General features: G+C 35.4%; 1 non-coding gene across 1 annotated transcript; it reads right to left on the bottom strand.

Moving 5' to 3' along the window:
* Positions 1-500: 500 nt before the first annotated feature.
* TRNAP-CGG lies at positions 501-572 on the bottom strand. The gene has a single exon. It is a non-coding gene; the product is annotated as a tRNA-Pro (tRNA).
* Positions 573-10805: the final 10233 nt, after the last annotated feature.

Raw genomic sequence — 10805 nt, 5'->3', positions numbered from 1 at the left:
ATATATATATATATATATATATATTATGTATGTCGAGGTCTGGATAAAGCACAAAGTAGCAAGGAACACCATTGTCGACTCTAGAGCCACCCACAACTCATGATCGAGACCAATGCAAAATATTTTAGCATCCTTTGGCATCGAGATACAGGAAAGATGAACGCCGTCAAATGTTGGGTAAAGACACCAAACCAATGCCTCTATTGGAGAAGGAAGACAAAAACAAGCCACTGAAGCAGCACGTCAACAAGAACCAAAGACTGGTGCGAAAAGTCAACAACAATAATTTCAAGAAAAATAGAGAGTTCATATAAGTTAACAACAATAATTTCAAGAAAAATAGAGAGTTCATATAAGTTAACGTCAAAGACTGGTGCGAAAATACTTGTTGCTTTTGTCCATGCCGTCTCAATTGAATTTCACACAGTTGACTTGTCTTCTTTTTTTCTTTTCAAACATTTATGTGAATTATTTCTTTAGTCAATTTAATATAATTGTTAGGGGCATTTCGAGAATCGAACTCGAGACCTCTTGCACCCGAAGCAAGAATCATACCACTAGACCAAATGCCCTTATAGTGGATCATTTGACTATTTACATGAGTTGGGCTTGGAGCATGTGTATAGGTTGAAAATGAAATGGTTGGATGCAGGCTCGGAGTTCAAACAGACCCAAAATCGAACCTACTACATACATCTTCCTTAAAAGGATTATGATGAAAGATGACCTAGGTAAAATAGGTAAAACTACTATTGGGAGATCAGTGCAATAGAGAATATGTGAAAGAGTTTTTTCTTTTTAAAATGGCAATATTTCAAGAATTGAAATCAAGACTTCTCACACCTAAAGCGAGAATCATACCACTGGACCAAATGCCCTTGTATTGAACCTATTATTTTTAGTTGCTAATCCATATGTTTTATGCGCTTCTATATTTAAAATTTATCCACATGTTTTTTTGTTTTAGAACATATACAAGATTATGAATGATAATCATATGACCAATCTCACTATTATCCTGTTAACCAGAGTAATAAGAGAATTAAGAAAAGGTGCATATTCTAAGATGTGAACTCAAGACCTCTCACACCCTAAGAAAGAATAATACCACTAGACCAAATTTCCCTTCTTGAACATGTATCATTTTTAGCAATCACTCGATATGATTTTTTCTCTCAAATTTGAATCGTTTGGAGTTGAGGGGCTAAAAGGAAGTCCAGGTGAAGTAGGTCTTTTTGTATTAAGAGGAAGTTCAAGGATTTAACGAAAAGAAAATCATCAACCTTTTTAACTTTTCAATCAATACACGACATTCTTAATTAATAAATTGTTTTACATACAAAAACACAAAGTGAAACAAAACACAAAATTCTTAATTAATAAATTGTTTTAGCTAAGAAAACACAAAGTGAAACAAATTAAGTGCATTGGATTTATACACGACATTCTTAATGAATCAATTGTTTTACCTACAAAAACACAAAGTGAAACAAAACACGAAATTCTTAATTAATAAAGTGTTTTACCTAAAAAAACACAAGTGAAACAAATTAAGTGCATTGGATTGATACATTATTTAGGCCTTTTATATTAAAGGGAAAATTCAAGAGTTGATCTCAAAACCTCTCATACCAAAAGTAAAAATCATACTACTAGACCAAATGGCCTTGTTGTGGACTTCATATTCAATTATGCATTGAACATATCATCATTATTTCATTTACTTTATTTGATGTTCATATAAATTTGTAATACTGATGGTGTTACTATAACACGTGCGGAAGCAATTTGGATCTTAGGCACTCTAAGTACATTAATTATAGTAAATTAGCCAGCATGTTCAAAAGCATTAAAACTCAATCAGTTTGAATACTAACCTTTTGTAGTTCAAATTTATTTTTCCTCACGAACCGGTTTCGAACCACCATTGGCCTTAGAATGAGATTGTAGAATCTGGTGAGTGACTAAACTTGATAGGAATTTAATATGTAAAGAGAGAGTTTTGAGAGATTTTCTCAAAGTTTTTCAAGCAAACTTTCAATGTACCTTAATCACTCTATTTATAGAGTCATATTTGCACGTTCATGTAAATTTGAGATAACCAATTTTTTACACTCAAAATTCCACTTAAATTTGTGGGATTATGAGGCAAGCATGCAAGTTTGAGTTAACAAAATTTTGACACTCAAATTTGTGGGGGTTTATTTGGAAAACATGGAAATTCGGTTAAACCATATATTGACACACAATATTCCTATAACTCAAACATGTATTTTTCCATTAGGTGAAGTCAACATTTTGACTTCCTTTATTTTAATTCAACAATTAATTTAAATAATTAATTTCAAATCAAAATCCTTTAGCATATAGTCCCTCGTTCTCCTGAGATACTTAAGGATATTTTTAACGACAGTCCAATGAGCACGTCTCGGATTAGACTGATATCTGCTGACAATTCCCATAGCATAGCATATGTCGGGTCGGGTTCATAGCATGGCATACATCAGACTACTGACTGCTGATGCATAGGGAATGTGTCTCATATCCTCAACTTCTTGAGGTGTCTTAGAACTTTGTTCCTTTGAAAAATGAACTTCGTGCCTGAAAGGTAATAATCCTTTCTTGGAGTCCTACATCTTATATCGAATCAACATTTTGTCGATGTACGATGCCTAAGACAATGCTAATGTTTTGTTTTTGCGATTCCGTACAATTTGGATTCCAAGAACAAATTGAGCCTCCCCCAAATCTTTCATTTGGAATTGTGTCGCTAGCCAATGCTTAATGTCAGTCAGAAATCCCACATTATTTTCAATAAGTAGGATATCGTCAACGTACAACATCAAGAAAACTACTCTAGATGTGACTACCTTCTTGTAAACACAAGGTTCGTCAACATTCAGTTTAAAGCCATAAGATTTGATCATAGTATCAAACCTTATATTCCAAGATTGAGATGCTTGCTTCAACCCATAAATGGATCTTTTAAGCTTGCAAACCTTTTGCTTGTGATTCTATTCAATGAACCCCTCTGGTTGAGCCATATAGATACTCTCTTCAAGATTGCCGTTTAGAAAGGCAGTCTTACATCCATTTGCCAAATTTCATAATCATAAAATGTGGCAATGGACAAGAGTATTCTAATTGATTTAAGCATAGCAACTGGATAGAAGGTTTCTTCATAGTCCATCCCCTCTCTTTGGGTATAACCCTTTGCTACAAGTCTAGCTTTAAAGGTCTGTACCTTACCGGCTTGGTCTCGTTTCCTCTTGTAGATCCATTTGTAACCAATAGGTTTTACCTCATCTGGTTGATCTACAAGTTCCAAGATTGAATTGAAGTACATTGGCTTCATTTCAAGATTCATGGTTTTGATCCACTGATCACTATCTTCATCATTCATTGCCTGTTTATAGGTCAATGGATCCTCAACACCATCATCAGGTATGATGATCTTTGTTTCTGCCAAACTCAAGTAATGATCGGGTTGAGTTATAACCCTCCCACTATGTCGAGGCATTCTCAACTCCTGAGAAGGATGTGATTGACTAGAATGGCGAGCTCCATCAACAACTCTTGTTGAAGGACAAGCCTGATCAACAACTAATGTTGTTTTATTAGTAGCTTCTTTAGAAATCCCACTCAATACTAATTTGCTGTGTGGTTGATGATTTCTTACGTGGTCTTCCTCTAAGAATGTAGCGTTTGTTGATACAAACACTCTATTTTCTTGAGGGTCATAAAACAAACTACCTTTCGTCTCTTATGGGTATCCTACGAATAGGCCTAATTTTGAACGACGTTCTAATTTTTTGGGGTTTTGCACCAACACATGTGCTGGGCATCCCCAAATCCTGAACTGACATAAACTACCTTTACGCCCTCTCCATAACTCATAGGGTGTTTCTGAAACACTCTTAGAATGAACCATGTTCAAAATGTATGCAACAGTCTCCACTACATATCCCAAAATGAATCAGGTAATTGAGCAAAACTCATCATAGACCGAACCATGTCTAATAGAGTTCTATTTCTCCTCTTTGATACACCGTTTTGTTGAGGTATATTAAGGGCTGAGAGTTGAGATGTTATTCCATGTTCTATCATATAGTCCTGGAATCTTAAATCCATATACTCTCCACCTCAATCTGATCGAAGTGTTTTAACAGTCTTTCCTAATAGTTTCTCAACCTTAGTCTTAGAGTCTCTGAACTTTTCAAGAGCTTCAGACTTGTGATGCATTAGGTAAAGATAATCATACCTTGAATAATCATCAATAAAACTTATGAAATATTCATACCCTTCTCATGCTTTGACATTCATTGGATCACAGAGATCCATATGCACGAGTTCTAAGGTTTCTTTGACTCTATAACATTTTTATGAAAAAGGTCGTTTAGTCATTTTACGCTCAAGACAGGACTCACATGGAGGTAAAAAGTTGTCTTCTAACTCATTTAGAAGTTCTCTTTTAACCAATCTCCCAATCCTATTGAGATTAATGTGGCCTAGTCTTAAGTGTCAAAGATAGGTATTAGGAAAAATCTTTTTGTCGTTTATTTTAAATTTTAGCTATTTTAAATATCTCGATATTTAAAACAACTTTTTTTTCGTTCGGTTTTAACATATATAAGTTGTTTTCTAGTTTTGCAGAACAAATATGAATACCTCTTTTGAAAATTAACACTTCATTGATTTCAAAAGATACTTTATACAATTGTTCTAATAAACAAGAGATAGATATTAGATTTCTTTTCATTCTAGAAACAAAAAATACATTATCTAATATAATGAATCTATCTCTGAAAAACAACTTTAAATTTTCTACTGATCTTGCTAAGACAACTTCTCCTGTTCCAATCCCGAGTATTATCTCGCCTTCCGCAAGCATTCTCTGGGAACTACTTTCTTGAAAAAAAGAACAAATATGATTAGTGGCCCTTAAATCAAGTATCGAGGTTGAGTGATCATACTCTACTCAACATATTTCTACAACTAGTAAATCATATTTACCTTGTTGTGCCTTTTCGATTTTTTTCTCTGCAAGGTATTTTGGGCAGTGACTTTTCCCATGCTCGTTTTTATTGCAATGGAAACATTTTCCATTATCTGCATTTTAAACCTTGCATTTGCGGTCAGTAGGAATCTTATCTTTCCCCTTACCCTTTTTGTCATATGCATCCCAAACTATTCGATTTGCATTTGAGCCGGGGTTTAGGGGACATTCCTCAGTTAAAACAAACCTTAAATCATCATTTCCAAGTATTGTGTTTAGGTTTGATTTCTTTGTTGCGTAATTGTCGTCGTTTAATTTCTCAAAAGTGAGTAATTGTACTATTGAGCTTGACATACTAAGATTTAAAACAAATTCTATTAGTGAATTGACTTAATCATTTTTAATCTAATCAGGTTTAGCAAATGTAATAATGTACCCAAAAATTATTAATTTACAGCGATACTTTAGTGAGTTAGAGAAATTGCTACGGGCAGTCAATCACTCCTACACTAAACCAAGACATTCTTGACTTAAACACTAATCCCAGAATAACTCTTATTCCTATAGTGATTTAGTTATCGCCACTTTGGTCAATAATATACTAACTCTTAGTCATTCTTCGTAAGTGTGATCCACCATTTTCAGACTTCAGAGATCGGCCCCAGCAATGCTATCAAATGAAAAAGCCAAAGTTGGGAATGGACATAAGAAATCCTATCCATTTCTAGAGTTTGCTTTGTTGGGACTTCCATGTTATGACCCTCCGAATGGGTAGTTGCTCTAGGGCAACATGCAGGCGGAACATGGGAATCTCAAGTGCAATCTAATGGTGGAGACCATAGGATGTGTTGATGTACTTCCTTCTCCCACTTACTATAAATACTTTCTCTATTCACCTTGTTATTGGCTCATGCAAATACCTTCCGAATGGAGGCCGCTCCCAGGGCGCACGAGGCAGAGCATGAATCTCACGGTGTGAATTTTTCAAAGAGCGAAAAAAGAAAAAGATGTATCTCATATACCTTTTTCCTCCCACTAAGTATTTTAGACGGTTGGGTATACTTATTACTTAGGTATATTCCGGCTAATTAAATATAACTTAAGTCAAGTGATTTCTACAAGTATAACATTTATACTGGATTTTTACCTACAATGTCTAGGTGATTTTTCATTTTTTTTTAAAAAAAATCCTTACATCACTCACGAATGCTCATAAAACTGGGCTAACTAAGCTCAAGTCCTGACCCGGGTAGCAGGTGTTCCGTAAACCGTCAACTTAAGTACCTCCAGCCTTAGACAAGAACATGCCAAGTGAGCTTTCTTGTAACCGCAGTTTTACAAGATATCGACCTATTTTAACTATTAAAATTGATCGTGCTTGGTTGTTAACCTTAAGTGAGCATGCATTTATCTTTGTTATAGATTTTAACGACTATCTCGTTTTATGACGTTGAAAATAACCTATAACATGCTTTATATAACAATTATATAATCATCCATTCCATGCAATAATATAACAATTTATATCTATCACTCATGGAACCCTAAACATGCATACTATAAATTATAACACTGATAACGTACTTGGAATGCATGAAACATGCTTAGCCTATGGTGGGATTTAAACTCTATATGACATACTTTATGCATATACATTTTTTATTTAATTAAAACATACATTCATAATGCATAATTAATTAAACACATTAAAGTGGATTGATTTTGGCATTTTAAAGCAAGCAATTAACTAAATTATTACATTAATAATTAAAAATAACTTGAACCGCTCCCGAGGATCACGTACAGGTCGAACCAACCCTTAAAAACATTGAACCGAACCCTAGCTGGAAGAAAAAAATACTCGAACCGCCTCTTCCATCTTCTTCTTCAGTTCAGCTTGCTATCTCTTCCATTTTTGATCAATTACAACCTAAAATGGACTCTAGTGACTCCATAAAAATTACAGACTTTTCTGCACTCATTAAAGCCCATACACATTAGGCCAATTACAATAATTGAATACAATGTAAGCATAAAAAAAATGCCAAAACCATAAACATCCACAATAGCAACCATAAAATTTCATTCATGAAATGGTACCCACCATGCTCAAATTAATGTAAATAAAGTGCCTAGCATGGTGTTACTATAACACGTGCGGAAGAAATTTAGATTTAGGCACTCTAAATACATCAATTATAGTAAATTAGCTAGCATGTTCAAAAGCATTAAAACTCAATGAGTTTGAATACTAACCTTTTGTAGTTTAAATTCTTTTTTCCTCACGAACCGGTTTCGAACACCCACTAGTTTCTTCCCTACTATTCTCCGGCCTTAAAACGGGATTGTGGAATTCGGTGAGTGACTAAACTTGATAGGAATTTAGTATATGTAAAGAGAGAGTTTTGAGCGATTTTCTCAAAGTTTTTCGAGCAAAATTTCCATGTACCCTAATCACTCTATTTATATAGTCATATTTGCATGATATTTGCATGTTCATGCAAATTTGAGATTACCAAATTTTGACACTTCAAATTTCACTCAAATTTGTGGGATTATGTGGCAAGCATGCAAGTTTGAATTAACCAAATTTTGACACTCAAAATTCCACTCAAATTTGTGGAGTTTATTTGGCAAACAATGTCTGGTTAAACCAAATTTTGACACTCAAAATTCCACTCAAATTTGTGGGATTATGTGGCAAACATGCAAGTTTGGTTAAACCATATATTGACACACAATATTCCTATAATTAATTTCAAATCAAAATAATATGAAATGATTAATTAAACAATTTAATTAAAATTTAACATTAAATAAAATGAAAATCCCAATGAATTCCGGCACATATTCATTATGAATCCCTATTCATAATTAAAATATTTAAAATCTTATTTAAATATCTCCAATTCTCTCTTTTTGTTTAATTCATAATTAAAACAAAATACGTTTAAATATGTCCTATATATTTAGTGTATATTCCCTAATTTGAATTCGAACACTTCGAACTCACTTGTCATACTATTCTAAGGTTTAGTCCGATATGAGCTAGTAGGGGGACCTAATGGACCTACAGATCATGGGCTCCAATGATCCGAGATTAACCGGCTAAACTCATTAACCCTGTTAACCAACATTCGTTAACTATTAGAACACTTCACTGTAGCCTAGTAGTTGCACTCCCCTCACTATAGATATATTTCTGTCCATTTGATATAACCATGATTGGTAAGTCGATCCTTCACAGGTTGTTCATAACTAGAGCTGGGTCAATTTGTCGTTTTACCCTTAAAGTTACTTCTTGTTCCTTGAGTCCCACTGATCATCTAATGAACAATTGGTTTGTGGTCCAACCACCAAACCAAATCCCTCTCAGGCCAATGAGAGGGTGGGACCCCTTGTTCAAGACTTGGAGTCAGTACTTGAGGGAACAACCTCTCTACTATCCCTAAAAGCGGATAGGACTAAATTCCATCTTACACTCTATGTCCCCAGCTATTCACCCAGTCTTACCCTTGAAATGGTAGGCTTATTGAGTCGGAGAACTCGGGCCACTCTCACCCATGCAAATCTAAGGATAATTCCGAATAAACAGAAGTTCATAGTTAGCTCAGGATTAAGATTGAGTTACCTAGGTCATTGAATGAAAAAATCAGTCTCAAAGTGAGAGTCTTACCCTTGAAATGGTAGGCTTATTGAGTCGGCGAACTCGGGCCACTCTCACCCATGCAAATCTAAGGATAATTTCATATAAACAGGAGTTCATAGTTAGCTCAGAATTAAGATCGAGTTACGTAGGTCATTGAATGAAAAAATCAGTCTCAAAGTGAGAGTGGTTTTCTTGGTCCGATCTTATGCAATACTCATTGCATAGAACGCCCCCACTCACATGTACAATGATTCCATTGTTTATATCATATAGAAAAGTGTTTATATCATATAGAAAAGTAGACTGCATCCAGTCTGAATAAGGTACTCAACCTTATCTTGATTCACTCTGATGTCTCTACATATAGTTCAAGTAATCATACTAAACCCAACAAATATAATCAATTCTACTGATTGATCCTGAATGATCATTAATAAAAGAAGACAAATGGAGATGCGAGCAATCGATCCCCGTACCTCTCGCATGCAAAGAGAGCACTCTACCATCTTAGCTACATCCCCACAATTCTTACATCATAAAAGTCATAGGTCCTATCATCCATAAATAGTGAAAATGAAAAACTAAATAGTGAAAATGCACTCTACCATCTTAGCTACATCCCCACAATTCTTACATCAAAAGTCATAGGTCTTATTTGGAGATGCATGGTAACGATCTCCGTACCTCTCGCATGCAAAATGATTGTTCTACCATCTGAGCTACATCCCCACAATTATCCTTGCTTTTCTTCAATTGAAAAGAAATAATATATTGTGATTTTGCTTTTCTTCAATTTTGTACCATCTGTATGAAAGTGTCATTTTTCTCCACAATTTCAACACTATGCGTTTGGTTTGTTTGGAGATTTTTCTCGATTCCTTTATTTTGATCGCCCATGTTTGTTTGGGCTCTTTGATTTACTTCTTTCCTTTCGATCAACATTGAGAGTATTGCCAGATGAATCTCCAATTTCCCATTTGGGAATACTTTCACTGACATCTCGAATTTCATCAAACTTTAGTTTATCAGATTCTCGTGAACTGTTGATTGCAGCAACAACAGTATACCACGGCTCGGGTAAAGATGACATCAAAATTATTGTTTTAATTTCATTTTTGAACCTAATTTCCTACCAAAACCCAACTTTCGAAGCTTCGAAATACCGAATCGTGACTAAAAAGATGAAATAAAAAACAAATAAAAATAAAATGGAAGGAAAAATCCGGCAAAATTTAAAACAAGAAAGGAAATTAAGGACACTAAAATTAAATATAAAATCAAAGTCAAATGTTACCAAATAGGAAAAAAAAAAGGGGAGAAAGGGATGAGTATAAAAATATACTCAGTAAGCAACCTACTTGTAGGCTCTTTTCACATCCTTATCTTGGTAGGTATCCATGGTCTCTCTCGGGTTTCTAAAGAGAGTGAACTAAGCTGCAACTCTTATTTCTGTATCTTAGGAGGCTTGCCCATCTTAAGCAATGATATGATCAGTGTCCTCATAAGTAAATCTGAGGGGCTCGTATGGCTGGATCTGAATACGTAACTCTCTCTGAACATCATCCGTGGAGGTTAGCTAACGACCCTCCCACGGGACCATACATCCACTAAACGGGGTGCGACCCCCTATGTGCCGGTCAGCTACTGAGTCATCCTATGTGGCTTCACGTCCCCTGCTCAGGGACGGGTTTCTACGGCCTAGGAGTCCTATTCAAAAGACCTCTTAGCTATCACCACTAGGGCTGGGCACTTGTCACACTTCCCTATCCGAATCTGTCAAGCTCAACGATCTCCGTACCGGAGCACTGTCTCAACGGTACGATATCGGAGCAGAGAGAGAAATGGAGGTTTTGATGACACTATCCACACTGCTCAACTCTAGCGAGCTCCCTACAGTTACCGTGGTGACCTATTATTCTTTCTAGGGTGGAGAACTTGGTGGCTTAGACTTGGATTCATGTATCTCTAGGATTCTCGTGCCTGATCTCACAAACCTATCGGGTTTGGAATTCTGGGGCTCTGGATCCGCCGATAATCATTTCGTAGGCCTAATTGCACGGTATTCTAGAAGTCCCCCATTCTAGGGTCTCATCAAGCCTACTTAGTCACAAGCACCCTAATCTAAGCTCGTAATTTCTTCCTATTCATCAAGAAAGATAA

This window comes from Cucurbita maxima, unplaced genomic scaffold (genome assembly GCF_002738345.1).
Source record: "Cucurbita maxima cultivar Rimu unplaced genomic scaffold, Cmax_1.0 Cma_Scf00050, whole genome shotgun sequence".
Taxonomy (NCBI): domain Eukaryota; kingdom Viridiplantae; phylum Streptophyta; class Magnoliopsida; order Cucurbitales; family Cucurbitaceae; genus Cucurbita; species Cucurbita maxima.
This window is presented reverse-complemented; position numbering and strand designations above follow the sequence as displayed.